At 40.4% G+C, this 17,635-nt stretch overlaps 1 protein-coding gene across 3 annotated transcripts in view; it reads right to left on the bottom strand.

Annotated features, from left to right (window-relative positions):
* Positions 1 to 17,635, bottom strand: part of RECQL5 (RecQ like helicase 5) — a 1,190,108-nt gene that overhangs the window by 190,917 nt on the left and 981,556 nt on the right. The window lies entirely within an intron of this gene.

The following is a 17,635-nucleotide window of genomic DNA, read 5'->3' as shown; positions in this document are numbered from 1 at the left end:
GCACTTAGAAACCTCTGGGTATTAAGCGCATTATAAATATTATAACTATACAATACATGTATGCTAATTTTCCTTTATGTAACTTGTCTTGTGCCTTGGAAGTGACTTTCACTTTCTTAGACAATCTACAGGATGACAACTCATGCCAGATCACACCATCTTTAATGGCAAACTGTAGATACCATAAGCTGCAAATAGCCAAAACTGCTTATTCTTCCTAGATTTGAAGCTTTTGACAACCTATGCGCCAACAACAGGAAAAACATAGTAAAGCTTCCTCACAACTCTAAGTTCATAACATCCTTTTCCTTCCAATAAAGCAGATGCGCCCAAAGGTTCCAAAGCTTTATGTGAGACACTACCTTTGGCAATTTCCCTCATCACAGATCCCCAACCAAAGTAGCTACCTTACTAGAATTAATGTTGCACGACAGCATGAGTGGGACGCTTAAAGAGGCTGACTGACAAAGATGTAGTTCTCAAGAAGACCAACTTTAGACAACCACAGTAGGAAGAAGATTCCTCAATAACGAATCGTCAACAAAAAGGTCTTCCGAGTATGGGCCCGGTCTGGCCATGCTCCAATGCCCAGTGGAACACTGTGGTCTTTGTCTTCCAGTTGCAGCTTTTTGGGGTTCACTAACCATCTTCCAGAGTGTAATGGCTATTTCTCTAAAGGCCTCTGGTAAGAGATGTACAACCACTAACCTTAAATTGGGGCAAAGAACCCAGCAGACTCTTAAAATGGCAGACCTAGCTCTCAGAAGGGGATATAGGTCTGCCACAAAGGTACAATTAGTTCACAACTATAGTACTCTGTTAAACTGAAGATATAGAATGTTTTAATATTATTTATTTATCTTTTATTTTTGTGGTTGTAATAGAACAACCTTTCAAACAAACTTTAAAAAAACAGGATCTTTCGTTTACATTCTTTAAATACAATATTCAAACAACATTATTTATACAGTTCATACATTTATACAGTTCATGCATACATGTGTGATTAAGACATTTGTTAACAATTCATTAACAGTCCAAGAGTGATATTAAAAACAAGATAATTTCTTTGCGATTGATTCCATTATTTATAACAAAAATAAAACATTTCAAAATAGAATTCTAATGTAGACCAACAGTAGGTGGTAGATTCTAACTCTTACATCATGTATGTTAATAACACAGTACTACTGTTATGGCCTGCTCCCCTGTTAAATAACTTGTCCAGTATCTTATGCCCATTAGCTTATGATTACCGTACGGTTGTTATTTCCTATCAAAATTTAAGGGGGGGGTTCTTAGACTATCATTCTCAAGTGGTGCCACTATTAGGGCACAATTGGTCACAAGCACTTTGCGGGGTGGTATGGTCATATCACATAGCCTTCCTAATATAAATTTGATTATGCTTCATGATCAACTATCCTTATAGGTTTAATTTTAGCAGGAAATGTACTGTTGCTATGTTTAATGATATGTGATTTGCATTGAATATCATAAACAACATTTGTTTGGGGGACAATAGTCTGAATTCAATGACAAATGTATGAAAACATTATTCCCTCATAATGGCTAAGCTCTTGCATTCAACCAAAAGATGTTCAAGAGTTTTGATTGAGGTACTGGAATCAGAAAATCTGCATGTGTTGGAGGATGGTGTTGGATGTTCGACCACAAAGCTAATAGAGCTTTGGTGGGCCATAAGTCAAAGCACAGTCGCATTAGTTTGCTCCAATATTTATGATCTAGCAATTTCAAAAGATATTTAGGAGTTTGCTTTAATGGTTTGATCATAAAATTACCATTTTTGAAGGCCTTATATTTGTTACATATTTCCCATAGTAATCCCCAATCGCATTGGTAACGTTTTTTCTTCGATCGCTCTGGGTTATGTATGAGTACATTTTGATCAATATCAGCTTTTCTATAGTGGTCATGCAGTGGTCTTTCCGTGAATCCAAGGATTCATCATAGTTATTTATTAGGCAATCTGCAATAGTGGGAATTAAGCAAAGACACCAAGCCTAATTCAAAACAAATTATTTGGATGGGGATGCTTTTTGGAAGCGATAGTATTTTTTTTCCAAGAGATCCCTTCTAGGTAGTCCCATTTAGGATTATTTTCCGGGAGTTTCGCTTGGGCTCCATAGGTGAAACTGGGACAACTTTCAGTTTATAGTAAGTTATGATTGGTGTACAGGAGAACTTGTCATATTTGCCTTGTAATAGTTTCACCTGGGATGTTAGACTTGCCATTTTGAATTTGATTTCTTTTTATATGGAGAATCGCACACATTAATATTTTGACCTAAGTAGCAAAAGTCATCAGCTCCAACTGTTGGTTACCTATGGACCAATTAAAGTTAAGCTTATTTTCCCCTTAGTCGATGAAAGGGTTAGAATGTTTCATTTGTTTGTATTAATAATCAAAGAGTTTTCCATTGCATAGGTTTGTAGCGTGCTCAATTTTCTATGAAGTCCAAACAGGGTCTGGTCTAAAATGACCAGATCATCCGCGTAAAGAAGCCAGGAGATGAAGGCTTCACAGATTTTAGGCAGAAAGGTTCTTATCGCATCAAGAGCCATGTTTAAGTCATTAATAAAGAAATTAAATAAAGTTGAAGCTAAGATGCAGCCTTGTTTCAGGCCTCAGTGGGTAGGGATGCAGTGAGTTAATAGGCCTTCTTCATTTAGTTTCACCTGAATGGAGGTATTGTCATAGAATTGATAAATTAGAGCTAGAATCCTCACCAAACTTTGCAAACAAGTATATGGCGAGAAATCGTCCAGGGGGAGAGGAGTTATAGGGGGGGTCCCAAAACGTCTTTTTTCCCATAGACTGAATGGGGGAAAAACTTTGCACACGGCTACAGGTCAAACCGCTGGACGGATTTTGACGAAAACTGCGGCAGGTATCGGGGCTTGGTCCAGAAAGCGTGCTTTTGTAAATTTTGTCACCATACATGCAGTACGTTCATTTATAATTATGAAAAAGTAGGTCAGAAATAATTAGTGATATCTATGTTCGCTCTGCGGTCACACTTCCCTGTTTGGTCGAAGAACAAGAAACCGATTGGCTAAGGGGTTACCGACATGACCGCGTACATGCAACGTCTCTGTCCATTGGCTGCTGCGAGACGTCTTCTGCGTCAGATGGTTTGGATGCCCCCGACATCTTGGATCCGTGGAAAGCGGAGTAATAAACAGCGTATACATGCTTTTTCCATTACCCTATTTTGCTGTGGCACAGAGCATTGGGAATGGTTCACACAGTAAGAAATGGGTGATCTATGCATTTGTTCCTCGGCCGTCATGATGTAATGTCTATGGACACCTTGTACGTACAGTAAATGTGGCGGATAATAACGATAGCACTGCAGTCCATATAGTGGAAGACTCTTCCATATAGTGGAAGACTTCCAAGACTCTAGGCCCTGGCCACAACCACCGCTGCATGTGCCAACCATGCATACACCCCTTGTGTTGCATTTTCATTGGCAAGTTGTGGAGAGTGCGTGCAGTGTTGGGTGCCAAAGGCCATGCACCCAAAAACAAAGAGGTGGTTGTGGAACATCCTGCTCTCTTGGGTGCAAGGCAGAAGGCCATGCACCCAATAATACAGTTATACATACTTTACGACGTATGTTCTGTGGCCTCCTTGTACGTAGAAAATGAGGGGTCCAATAGGGCCACTATTTAAGGGCAGTATTTGAGGCTGTGAATTGCATCGGGGAGTTGTTACATTTGTACGGACACGTCTGGTGTTAGGGAACATTGAAGTTGCCTACATGCTGTGAATACAGTACTGTTTCCAATCCCTATTATATTCATTAGTAGGCTGCCATGGTTAGCACATGCTACAGTGGTTTTGGCCAGGGCCTAGAGTCTTGGATGCATGGCCGTCCGCCGAAGGCTGAAGGCCTTACTTCCAAGACTCTAGGCCCTGGCCACACCCACCGCCGCATGTGCCAACCATGCATACACCCCTTGTGTTGCAGTTTCATTGCCAAGTTGTGGGGAGTGCGTGCAGTGGTGGTTCCATGGCCGAAGGCCATGCCCCCAACAAGAAAGTGGTAAGTACTACACTTGGAAGACACTGCACACCAATCCCATGTACGATCTACAGACATACACCTAGGAGGGAAGCCTCTGGGCAGAGGTACAGCAGGATAACACACCTATAGAATAACCCCCACTACCACCCATCACCGAGGTGGTTGTGGGGAGACCCTGCAGTCTTGGGTGCATGGCTAAAGCCGATGCATGCAATACAGAAGTCATAAGCAGTGGAGTTACAAGTTAATATGGGTGTGGTGGATTCTGGTCGTTCTTTTGATACTCTAGTTTCTTCACTTCATGGCTGCACACGATGGTCCTAAAAGTAATTTTATAAGCTGCCAATTTACAAGGACCATGTTTGACATATGCAGTGATGGTTGTGGATAGGACCTGTACTCTTTGCAACTTGTTTGTAAGGCGTAGGTGGTAGGTTACTCACCGCAGACGAAAGACCAGCCTACAGTCACTGCAGCATATTACTACCACACATTAGGCGAGTACATTCCCATGTGTAGAAAATGCCTGCCATTATACTTACTCCTTACTTTGTTCACAATCCAGTAACTTTTTTTATGTTTGCTTTTTCGTACTTGGAAGTATCACTTTTTGCACTTCTGTGATAAAAGAAAAAGGTGTGTTAATGTTTGCAGATTTTCCACATTTACCACATTGCTTAATAGAAAGTTATTTTTTTTTTTAGACCCTCATTTTACAAACCAGTGTTCTGTGCATTGCGCTCAGATTCTGTGTTTGCTTATCTAATCCTTGGGTCTGGGGGAAAAAATCCCTGTCGGATTAAAAAAACCCTTCATTTCTTATGCAACCAAGTACTTCATTTTTTCCTTTCAGTGTTTTCCTCATTTTTCCCGTCAATGTTATGTTTGTTGCCTTCCTGCCCATTCTTATCAACAGTTAGATACCTGTAGGCGTATTCAAACTGTGTATTTGTTTCTACAAATTTTCGATACTCATTCATTTGTGTCGTTGTTACATCCCGTTTCCTTCATCTTTCCCATTAATGTTTTCTTTGTTGCCTTCCTGACGATTTTTAACAACACTTAGATACCTATAGGCATATTCTACCTGTGAATTTGTTTCCAACGATCTGTGATAATCATTTATTTGTGTCATTCTTCCATCCTGTTGGGTAGTTAGATACCTGTAGGCGTATTCTAACTGTGCATGTGTTCATACAGATTTGTGATACTCATTCATTTGTGTTGTTGACATATTCTGTTTCCTGAATCTTTCCGATTAATGTTTTCTTTGTTGCCTTCCTGCCCATCTTCAACTACAATTGGATACGTATAGGGTATTCTGCCTGTACATTGGTTTCCAACAATCGGTGATAATCATTTCTGTCATTCTTCCATCCTGGTGGGTAGTTAGATACCTGTGGGCGTATTCTAACTATTTCTAATCTTTCACTTACTTTGTTCACAATTTTGAAGTGCACATTATTTCGTAAATTTTGGCTTCAAGAACATTAAATATGCATTTGTTAGGTTAGCTGGCAACCTCGCTTAAGAGTAATGGTGCTATCATTACATTCAAACCATCCACAATTCTTTTTAATGTATGCAGTGTAGTGACCTGCATTGGTTGTAGCTCCTGCATGGTAGATTATTCCTACTATTGTAAAGGTTTTCTTTCCAAGTGACACTTGACCGTGTGTAAATCCAGTTAGTTTGCAGTTGTTTTTGGTGCCATCTGCATTATAACGTAGAAGCATTATGTAGGCACTATGTGATTGTATCAGTAAGGTAGAGCGATTGTCTGAATTGCAAATACTACATAATCTGCCATGGTTTGCATTTTGTACAAGTTGCTGAAAAGGAATGCTCTCACAATTTGGTATGGAAATATACACAAATCGCTCATTTGGGATTTCTTCCTGTATCACTTTGTTACAGAGAGTGCATGTATGTTTCCACATGTACGAAATTTGGAAGATTTCATTTACAGGTATACTTTTGTTTTCCAATACTAATAGTATGTACATTAGAAATTCTTGTGGATCTTCTTGCGAGTTCATAGTGAATCTCACCATTCCAGCACAGTCGTCCAATTGTTGCCTTACTCTATAAACACTGTATGTGCTGTCAGGATTGGTTGTTGCATTTCTATGCAGTACTAACATTTGCAAACACAATTGGTCTGTGCTGTGCAGGTAAATATTGTTAACAATTGGTGGCAATCGAAATAGAATATTCATTGCTACATTTGCATAGCAACTTACCCCACTTTCATTTGTAAACTTGAATGGGCCAACAAGTTCTGTACCTGAGTGCATTTTTCAGTTTTTCTGTTTGTTTGCCGACGTGCCTGGTTTACATTCCCTAATAGGTTGTTCTATATTTGTGGCAATTGATGCCACTTTCGTTTCTTTTCTTTTTTTTCAGAATTTTCTATTGCATTCTGTTGCATTTCTGTTTCATTTACTTTTCTTTTACCACGTTGCACTTTATCTGGAACAGGGTATTGTTTCAGATGAGGGGTGTAAAGTGAACACAATCTATTGTATTCTAGAATGCAAGGAATATCAGCTTTGACTTTACTTGAATCAAAGTTTATTTAAAAAAGACTGTCAAGTGTACGTAAGCGTGATAATGTTACGTAGCTCATGCCTTCCTTAAACACTGTCTTTCCTATATCTATCAATGCTTTATCTAGGGTCAGACTTTGGGATTTATGAATGGTAACTGCATATGCAAGAGTTAGAGAAAATTGCTCTCTACGTATATACATGTCTGACGAGAAGGAATCGAGCCATTGAGCACCCTATCCTTTTTACTTCTGAAACTTTATCAAAGCGAATATTTACAAACTGAATGCTGTTATCACGTGGGTATGATTGAAAGCCAACAACTGTGCCCAGTGCTCCATTAACTAGCCCTTGCTCTACGTCAAGGTTACGTTTAAGCATTACTCTACAATTTAATGATAATTTCAATACTTTTTCCAACCCAGATGTGTTGGAGATTGAATGTTCTAAACTATTTAGTCTTGTTGTGGCTTGCTCACACATGGGTACTGTCAAACCATGTACGTCTAGTTTGTTTGTGGCGCTAATTTCTACAATTGCTTGCCTTTCTTTCTTCAGCATTGTTTCATTGCATTTGAAACAGCTTGCAAGAGTTGGCATTAAGGCCATACAATTGACATTTGTGTGCGCTAGTTGTTCCATAATATCGGTTGCACATGCATTATCACCATAAAGTGCATTTATATGGCGCTTTTTCAATACAGCTTGTGCTTCTTTCGATAATACACCAACTCTAATACTTTAAGATGTTGGCATAAGTGAGATTTGCAGATTGCTGCATGTTCTCAGTTAATTCTCTGTATTGGAAATCTTGCCAAAGGTTAACATTACCTATGCTACCAACAGTTTTCCGGCAGAGTTTGTGGCCTAAGGTTTTAAAAATCGGTTCACCTTTTACTGGTGTCAATTGTGGAAGATCTCCGAAAAATGATAATCTGTTTCCCAGCAAAGCGTTCTTCCTTATTACTTTTAAGTACTTCTTGCAATCAGAGATGAATCAAAGCCAACATTAGATTGAATACCATGCTGACTTCATCTATTAGTAGCATTTTCATTTGCTTCAATACTCTCCGTAATTCCATTGCAGCTTCTGCAGAAAGTTTGTAGTAGTCTAGTTTATTTTGATGCTCTACTGGAAGCAGTAGTAATCGGTGTAAAGTCACACCACCTATGTTGTAGGCAGCTAAACCTGTGGGGGCTGTTACAACAGCTGACAGCTTGTTTGTCATTTGCTGCAGGAACTTGCTAATAATGTTGATTAAGAATGTTTTCCCTGATCCAGCTTCACCACTGACATACAGCAGTATAGGTTTGTAATTTTGGCAGGTAGATTCTTTATTTCCGTGCTGTACGCCATGCACAATTTGTTTTGTTACCGCTTCAAAAATGGTCTGCTGATCGTTGTTAAGTTTTCCTTATTGCACAGTTAAGTCCTCTGCATCTTCTTGATACTGATACATGGTGTTTTCTACTTCTGCCATAGCAACTTCAGCCTCATTTGCTATCAGTGGTTGTCCTAATGGCTCTTGACTTCCTGTTACATAAGGTTGACTACTGTCGGAAGAGTTTTTATCTAGTTGGACCTGAATTTCTTCTTCTTGTTGCTGCTCATTGTGTAACATTGTTTTGTACTGCGAAAGTTACCATTGGTGTTAGTGCTTTCATTTGCTTTGAAAGCATTTTCATAGCACTCATAATTAGCTAGTATGTCTTCCTCTTCTCTCCATGGTTTAAAAAGTTGCATAAGAGACATGTAATATAGTTCTTTCTGTTGATTAATTAAGCTTCGTTTGTTAAGTTTCACAAAGCTCCCTTCACAATCGGTCACTCTATATCTACGTTTACTTGCATCAGGTTTTACATTATTTTTGTATGCAAAGTTTCGAGCTATGGCATACAGACACATGCTTTCCAGATTGGCTGTTGGGATCATTTCTGGCAATAGTTTCTATGTCCTCATATGATTTTAGTACTCTTTTTCTAGATTTTGCAGGCCCAAGACTGAGCCATACTATGTTGTCTGATTTTCCGTACAAAGCAGTGCCGGTTAAACGATCTGCTGCTTCATAGGCCTCACATTCTCTATGAGAGAGCATTTTTATGTCTAGGCTGTACAATTTCTGTGATAATGTTTTGTCTGATGCTAGGTCATCCCAGAGGTCTTGAAGCTCTGTTTTTCTGCTTTTGTTAAGTAGGCTGTAACATATCGTGCAACAGCAGTTGAATGGTCTGCAATGTACTGCACATCTATGTTTGCATTCCATAATAGGGCAATGATTGCATTATTATCATTGATATATTTGGATTCTTCCCTTCTTTTTATGTAATATGTGTTTTTAGGTGATTTACCTTTAACACTATGTCGAACTGAAGACATGAAGTTGTTTACTTCAACTGTTTCTGTAACTGGTCTGGGGAAACCAAAGCGGCATTTGGTGTAGTATTTATCTTTGTTTTTGTATTTACGGCGACAATATTTGCCACATTTGTGTCTTTGAAATTGTAAAATCTGCCCATGCAGCTCACTATGACTCTGTTGTGAAGGGATTTCACATGTGACATATTTTTGAATAAACTGCAAAACAGCACTATCACTGTCGTGCCCAAATTTTGGAACACCTTTGATAAATAACAGCATGTGAATATGTGGCGCTGCTCTCACTTGATATTCTTTTCTCCAAAAGAAGTGTTGCACTTCTCCAAGGGGAGGAACACTTTTATTGCAAATAAAGTGTAGCATTGCAATGAAACGATGTTGGAAATATCTTGACATTAACTGGATCTAGAGAGCAAAGTTCTCCAGGTGTTGTTTTTGTTACTGTTTGCTATACGTAGAAACTCATGCAAATCTTCACATGCGTATTCTGCACAACTTAGCGTAACAAACCAAGTTGGTGGTCCAAGGTTTCTGATCATGCAAAGCACGTCTCTGTGCCGTCTAAACCAGTATTCCTTTGTACCGCGCATGTTTGCAAACAAATTTGTTATACTTGATTGTAAAACCTCATCTTTTTCTTGTACTTTTTGTATTAACTGCATAGCTGACATATTTTGAAAGTGCGTTCCAGATTTAAGAATGTGTGCAACTCCATAACATAGTGTTGCTAATTCACTTTCATAAAGTCGGTGGAATATGTATTCCATATTTTGTCTAAATCTGGGATCTTGGGAATACATTCTTAATGAGCTGTATTCTGCTGCCCCAATCTGAGTGGGTCTATCATCGTACTTCCCACCTTTGCCAGTAGGAAATAGCAGTGGAAAAAAACATGCTTCTTTACTTTTTCCCAAATACTCATTGGTGACCCTTTGGTTTGTCGCATTTAGTAAGTTTCTAGTGCATCATCTATACTTTCATTGGAATGCAATGGACGAATTATGTAATGGTCTAAGAGAGTGGATACTGTAGCTGGATCCAAAAGTTCGAATTGTCCAGTTTCTGATGGCTCTTCAATTATTTCTGTTGTTTGTCTTAAGCTTTCATCAATATTTATTTCCTTGTAGTACTCATTGTTGTCTTTCAGATATTGCAATGCTTGTGTAACTTTGTGTAAGTCTAATTGTTGCCAAATATGTTTGTTCTTTGTTGGTACTCCATTTACCAAGACTCTTAAAGAATGCTCTATTGAACGTGCCACTCGTAGAGTGTGCACATTTTCTGTTAGGTCTAATGGCAAGTACACAACTTTGCCACGAATGCCTTTCACCATTCAGAGGGAGGTAAATTTGCTGTTTTTGGATGAAGGCGAATAATTGCTTGAAATGGGTGAACTGTTTGAATTATTATGCTCTCATACAAATTGAGCTGTTGCAGGATTTTTGGTAATGGAAACAATTCCAATTTATTTGTAATTGCACGTGAAGTACTTCATATTTGCTTTCAGCTAAAAGGTACAAAGCTAATTCAGACCATTTAGAGTCTTCATTGTTTTCTATTTTGTATGTTATGTCCACATTTTTTGTGTTCCTTTTGTAAAACGTTCTGCGGCAACATACACACACATGGTTTGGTACTTCAGCCAAAGACCTTTTAAATTTTAGTATTTCTTTTCTGTATGTGTGTAATAGAAGGTTGCTATGTGCAGAATTGTCGCTACTATGCTCTAAAACTGTTGCATTTTCTACGTGGCTCTCACTTCCAAAATACTTTTTCTGAATACGGTCCATTTTTTCTTGTAAGTATTTGGGTGTACCATGCAGAAGAGTGGTATTTAAGTTGCCTAATTCTGAAGCTGGACTTTTTGCACAATATATTTTATACACTAAATTTCTTACTTTAGAATGATGTACTGATATTCTTTTGATATCATGGAAGGTACTTTTGCAAATGGGCCCAGAAATGCAGGCTAGTGAATGTCCTTTTAGTCCTGTGTGTTTTCGCACTACACAAATATCCATATTTTGCAGCATTTTGATATTATTTTTGTCTTTACCTTTTATGTATTGATTGAGGAACATACGTAAAGATTTGAAAGCTTTATTTGGAATGGCACACATTAATGTGCACGGCCATTTGTATACTGGACGGTGTGGTACTGCTGAACCGAGAGGTAATTCTGAGTTTTCAGAAGACAGTTTCGTAAGCAGTGTTTCATGTTCCATAATGGTAGTATTGATTTTCTCATACCCACGTCCACTGCTATGGATGGCAATTGTGTTTGTTTGATTTTGTTTGTATGCTTCTTCATTTAAATATGACTGTGGTTGTTGTGTGACTCCATTCACCACCACAAACATCTAAAAAATTATTTTTGTTCACATTCCGTTTATTGCTAAGTTTCATTTGTAGTTTGGTACTTACTTTTGTTAGTGCTTTCATCCTTTTTAGCACTAATATGAACAACTTCCTTTTTAGAAGGATTGCACTGTCCACGAGTGCTTGCACAATTAACTTTCTACTGTATGTTTTAAGGGGCGAGGATGACTTTGGTCCTCTTCTTAGTAGATTCTGAAGGACTCTGTGGCGAAACATTTTTGCTAAAATATTTTTTTTTACTATGGGTTCTTCTTACTCTATCAGGATTATTAGGAACATTGTTAGCTGTACTGGCAGCCGTTTCTTTGACAGATTTAATTTCTGTGTTTTGAGATACTTTTTCATGGACGACGTACAGTTTCGGCAGTTGAGACTTCTTTTATTATGTTACCCAATTGCATTAGGTGGTTTGTACCAGGATTCTCCCCTAACCCTACAACAGGTGGATGCTTACATTGGGTACCTTTATTTTTAATTCCTCTAATTCTGCGTTCCTTTCTAAGGAGCTGCTTTTTGGTAGGCATTCGTTGGTGTCTGCTGAGAAAAACAAATATTCTTTGGTCTGTTGTCCAATGTATGTGTGCTGTGTACATGTGTGCACAAGTGTGATGGGGAAACTCTTTGGCACGGTGTGTAAACGCACAGTGACCTCTAACTATCATTTGGTAAGTCTACATTACTGTTTCAATAGTAGTATAATGTGCTTCAGATGAGAGTACACAGTGCCCTACTTGTGCCGAGAACCATTATTAATAAACAAAATGGCAAAAACTTGCTGCCGCTACTTATTTTCACAATCTATCCTTCTACGGATTTCCTATCTCATTTCAGTACCAAACACACAGCCATTTGTCAGTCATTCCATCTGCTAATCTTTGTCCTATAAATGGATATTTGTAGGCAGAATGGTTTACAAATGCATGCTTCCTTTGCTGCCCAAAATAAACAAATAACCCATGCAGCCTCTTTAAGGAGAAGTTACAATATAAAGGTTGTACTGTACTTATGCTTTTGTGCAAAATGACAAGGTTTCTTCGGATATGTTGTCTGCAGTGCAGATGTTGTTGATTCTCAGGAGTAGTCTTCACTGTGAATTAAAAAAAGGATATCAATTACTTTGTGTGTTTGCGGCCGTCATGATACTGCAGCCTTCACTTGTACTTATTTCGTCATACGAATCAACTTTCATGTTTCAACCCAATCCACGTGCACATTTCACTTCTCTCTGTGCACTCTTTCTATACTAATTTCAATATGGTACTTCAAAGTCCTTCAAAATAACTATCTTTTTTAGGGGTTTGGAAATGCCTTGTTCTTTATAAAGTGTAGTATGCATAGGAGAGAGGTTTCTAAGCGATAAGGCAACGTAGTAGATGGGCGAACATTTTGTAATTCTTAATGAAAACCACGATGTCCAAAAATTGGGAGACCCTCCAAAGGACATGTCAGCACCACAATCGGGAGCGATTACTATTCTCATACGATCACATTGCAAGTAGCATTACTGTTGGCAGTACAGAGGACAGAACTGCAGCATTTTCAGATACAAAATTAAGGTCTGCCCTAAATTATACTTCTGAACTCACACGCTTTTGGCGGGTGTCACCCGCCTTGTAAAGGGCAAATTCACCCGCCAAGCCTCCTGCACGACCATTCATTCAAATGGGCGTGTCACCTACCAAAAACAAAATCAGCTCATTTCACCCGCACTTCACACAAAAATGGTTGAGAGCTATGCCTAAATAGGCATGCTTACAACGTATGTACGGGTTATGCAGAAGAAAGTAAGCAGTCGTGCAATTTGTTAATGGCAAATCAGCAATCTTGCACTTTACAAGGGGTAGCGTTGTTATGTTCTTTCTATGGAAATTAACTGCCATTATTTTGTCTATTTTATATTATAAGGCTTCCACATGTACTTTGATTAGAATGAAGATACCTGTACTCTATACTGATGCATGAGGTCATGCATGGAGCTGTACGTAGAAATGTGCAATCCTTGCACAGTAGTTTGTGAAGTAGGTGCTTTAGAATGGTATGCGCTTTCCATTAAGATTCATCAACAGTAATTTTGAAGTGCGCAATGTTGATGACGGAGTTAAAATTGGCAAGGTTCAATGTGATTGGTGGCTGATTGTGCGCCTGCTTAGTTGTGTCTAATAATGGACTCACGTTGGTACCGCTGTACAAAGGGTGGAAGGACTGGGTAAGAGTTACGTGCAGCACGTAGGCAACGCTTGTCCGCTGGTAGGGTGTGTCACATACAGGTTTCTACAGCTAATCCTGCATGGAAACACGACTGTAGCCATCAGCCAATCAGATGTTCACATTAGTCTTTTCTGTCGAAAGACGGTGCGCACACTGAAAATGGCAGAGGTGCAGAGGGTCGGGGTTTTGCTGCTCGGAGACATTTTTGTGCAAGGCTTACAACACTATGCCGAGAGTAGGCATGTGGCACACCTTTTCATTTTCTGTCCAGATCAAAGCATCGGGAGGTGCATCATCAATCACGGCATGCGTGCATTCATGCTGCGAGTTGGTATGTTTTTTTGTAGCCACAATAACATTGCTCCCAGCAATGCGCATTACTTTGAAGGAGATGGCGTTGCACTATCCTCTTTGGGAAACGTGATGTTCTTTTGGAACATAAGGCTTGCTTTAGAGAACATTCTGTAATGTTTGCAAGAGCAAAGCAAGGACAAAAACTACAAAAATATGCATAAAATACCACATGACTGTACGATATGTGGCCAAAAATTTAAAAAACAGCTCTTCTCAGAGCCTACCTTAAAGGGGAAAAGGGGACTACTACTTTAATCTACCGTCGTCATGCTCTGCTGCTCTACATGTCCGTGAATATGGCGGTAGTTAACTGCCAGCACATATCACCACTGGGGATTGAAGGGTGGAGCCGCATGTAAATGAGAATGAGCGGAGCTAGGGATTGGTCCACAAAGTTCAGTAGGTGTATTCAGCCCGACGTACTTTGGTAAGACCGTCTTTTCCCTCACAGGACACCACACAGCCATGGCTTTCCGTGCTCGCAAACAGATTGTCTGGATTGTGGGACACTCATGGATCCACTGGTTGAAGGTGCATGCCGAAAGCTGCAGTTTATCTACAAATCTCGGATTTCCACATGCGGAAGTGCACTGGCATGGCGTGCGCGGCATGAGATGGCTGGACTTGGTACTACTTTGTGTTACTTTGCAGAGAGACCGTCCTCCAAACATACTCATCCTTCATTGTGGCGGAAACAGTTTAGGCTATGTATCTGGAATTTCTTTACAATTTGCCATGAAGGAAGGACTCGCGAAGCTCATGGACATGTTTCCAAATTGTCAAATACTGTTTTCCCGTATTGCCCAAAGACAAATATGGTTGTGTTCTTCTGCATTTGGTCCACAAATGGAGAAAGCGAGACGCAATGTGAATAAGGCTGTGTGTGCCTTTTTACGAGAGAGGTTGGTATGTCCTCTTTCCACAATGAAAACATTTTGTGTCGTAGCAATTTCATTTTCCGCAGAGATGGAGTCCACCTCACACATGCAGGCAATCAGATGTTTCTGATATACAAAATGCATTGCGCCCTCTTTTGCAATCACACTAACCTATCTGACAATCCGTTTCACTCAATCCACTGCTTTTCAACTCACACAACACCCCACCAAAAGGCTCTTTTCAGAGCCGCCACTTACTCCCAACGTACACTTTATTGCGTTTGCTCCGCTTGCAACCTCCCATTTTGCCCTTGACTGTCCGTGAACATTTGTTGCACTCTGCTGGGCTCTACAGCCTTCTCTTCATAGTTCTATTGTTACACTGAGAAAGCCGGCTCTGAAAAGAGCCTTTTCTGTCATTTTTGCTGTTTTTAAGTTCATCGATTAAGAGCACTCCACACACTAGGAAAAGAGGCGAGAGGAGGGTAAGGAAGGGTCACCAGCCACGGGGATAAGAAAGGGCAACTGAACAGAGAAATATTAAGGGTGATCTTTATTTAGGTAAGGAGCAAATATTCTGGTGCTCGCTGACTGCAGCCTCAAAAGCACTTCGAAGACTCTCCCCCCTGCACAGTACTGCATCACAATACATGCACACTACTGTCACCTTCGAAAGGTAAGGGTCCACAGCATTGCGAATGGCTTATGAAGCAGCTGGACGGAGGTGCTCCCCCACAGGAGTGTCTCTTGTGGTTGGAGGATCAGATTCCGAGGATGCTGTGGAGGAACTCAAACGACTACGCGCTTCACATGGCAACACCTTGCGAATGTCCGCAGTGTGGAACAAAGTGAGGTGGCCCTTCATGGTTGTCGTACCAAAACTGTACGCTCCACATCTCCCGTGACTCAACACCACATCGCACTGGTTACACTTCACCAGGTTCGCACGTATTTTTGGTACGTTCCCATAAACGGAAAACAACCGCCACACCCACGACTCCCGCTGAGTGTTCATAGTGCGCAATTCCTCCACTTCATTCTCTTCCTCCTCTTCTTCCTCAATCTCTACATCCTCACCCAAATATCTCTCTGAAGGGCCTTGGTGAGGTGATGATGGTGCAGGTTTGGGGGAGGTACAGAGGCTAATAACCCAACAGCAGCCATGGAAGCCATAGTAATTGGTTTCCTTTTCGTCACTACAACAGTAAAGGCAACGCACCTCTATCTGCTATAGCTAGAAGGACAGTGAAGATGCGCTCCGAAGGTGTGGCCTTTTGAATGGGTGCAGGGGTGTGCCTCGTGACCGTCTTCATCCTTATAAAGTGGTTCACTCACTTTTACACCTTATCTCCAGAGGTGGCCTATTGTTTGGGATGTGTGAAATTAAATTTTTCCACTCCACAATACTTTGCCTTGTGTCTACAAGTTAATTTTTAGTGTTGCGGAAGCACACAAACCTGGAAACTAGTCCCCACGCTCAGTGTAGGGGCGGCCACAAGATGATGTCCTCAACACATTGGCCCCCTTCATGAAAGTTCCCTGGACAGCAAATGCAACAAATCACACATGCGCATGCGCCCAAGTGTCCTACGGACAGTGTTCGGCTTCTCAAAGTACTTGAAAGTGCGACACAAGTGAGACGGTCAGTTAGGAACTGGCACAATGTTGGCAATCCTTTCGTTTGTACTGCGCATGTGCTCGCATGCTATGTTCACTGTACGGACAGTTCCAGTGTCCTTAGGACAACTCCATTTTGTTTGCCTACAACCTTGCCGCCCACCGTGCCTGTTCTACGGACGGCACCATTTTGACTGCGCCCAATACAACCCGCTATACTGTCCTTCACATACTCCCTTTCTACTCATTTACACCCATTCCAACCATCTTGTGCGTTCTACGACCATGTATTATCTTGTTCCCAAAAGGTACGCTGAGTTAGTATATCGTTGGGACACCCCTTTCTGTTTATGTACGCACCTTGTGAAAAGATGTTGCAGTCACACATCACATCCGTTTTACTTGATATTAGACGGCACCCACACTCCATTGCTTGCGGATAGGTCGAACAGGCGCACTGTTCGCAAACATTTTACGTCTTTTTTAAAAAAACAAACACATACTCTATCTCTACAACTACTGTACAAAACCATTTACTATATACACAAAAACACATCACTTTAAAGAAACAGCAGGGGAAGCGGACACAAACAAATATGGGGGAACTTGGATTTAACACGGGCTGGTTCTGAGGGGAAGATTTGTGAGGGGAAGAAGGGATGTATACTTCGTCGAAACGTCCATTTTCCTGTTGCAAGTTTGGGGATGGGTCACTAGGGAATGGAGAAGCAGGGCAGGTGCAGGTGCAGGTGCGGCAATGGTACCGAACTTTCCCTCTCACGACGTCCTCCACAAACTCCCGTAAACCTTTAAAATTGTCATTCAAAACATCTATTTTCGACTCCATCCATTTTATTCTGTCTTCTTCTACCTCTTCTGTTGCCCATTCCTCTTCTTTTTCCTGGTCTGTTGAAAAAAAGAACACCTCAAGTTAAATGCCTATAGAATACTGGTCACTATTCTCCATATGCAGACCAATATGTACCATTGTTGTCACTGTCTTCAGACATTTCCCCGTGCAGGAAATACTCCTCCAGCCACTCTAAAGTACTAGCCATTTCTGAGTCAAAACAAAAGAAATAAATTATTTCTGCACCACATACCAAGAAAAAGCACACCCACTTCAATAAAATGACCTGCACTTTGCTGTAATCTCCCTTTGTCCAAATGCGTCCGTCCATTATCCTTCCAGGCTGCCGAGTTTCTGTGAAGTAATTA

The sequence above is a fragment of the Ambystoma mexicanum genome, chromosome 3q (genome assembly GCF_040938575.1).
Source record: "Ambystoma mexicanum isolate Mex_15411 chromosome 3q, UKY_AmexF1_1, whole genome shotgun sequence".
Lineage (NCBI taxonomy): Eukaryota > Metazoa > Chordata > Amphibia > Caudata > Ambystomatidae > Ambystoma > Ambystoma mexicanum.
Note: the sequence above shows the minus strand (reverse complement) of the source record. Positions and strands in the feature narration are given on the sequence as shown.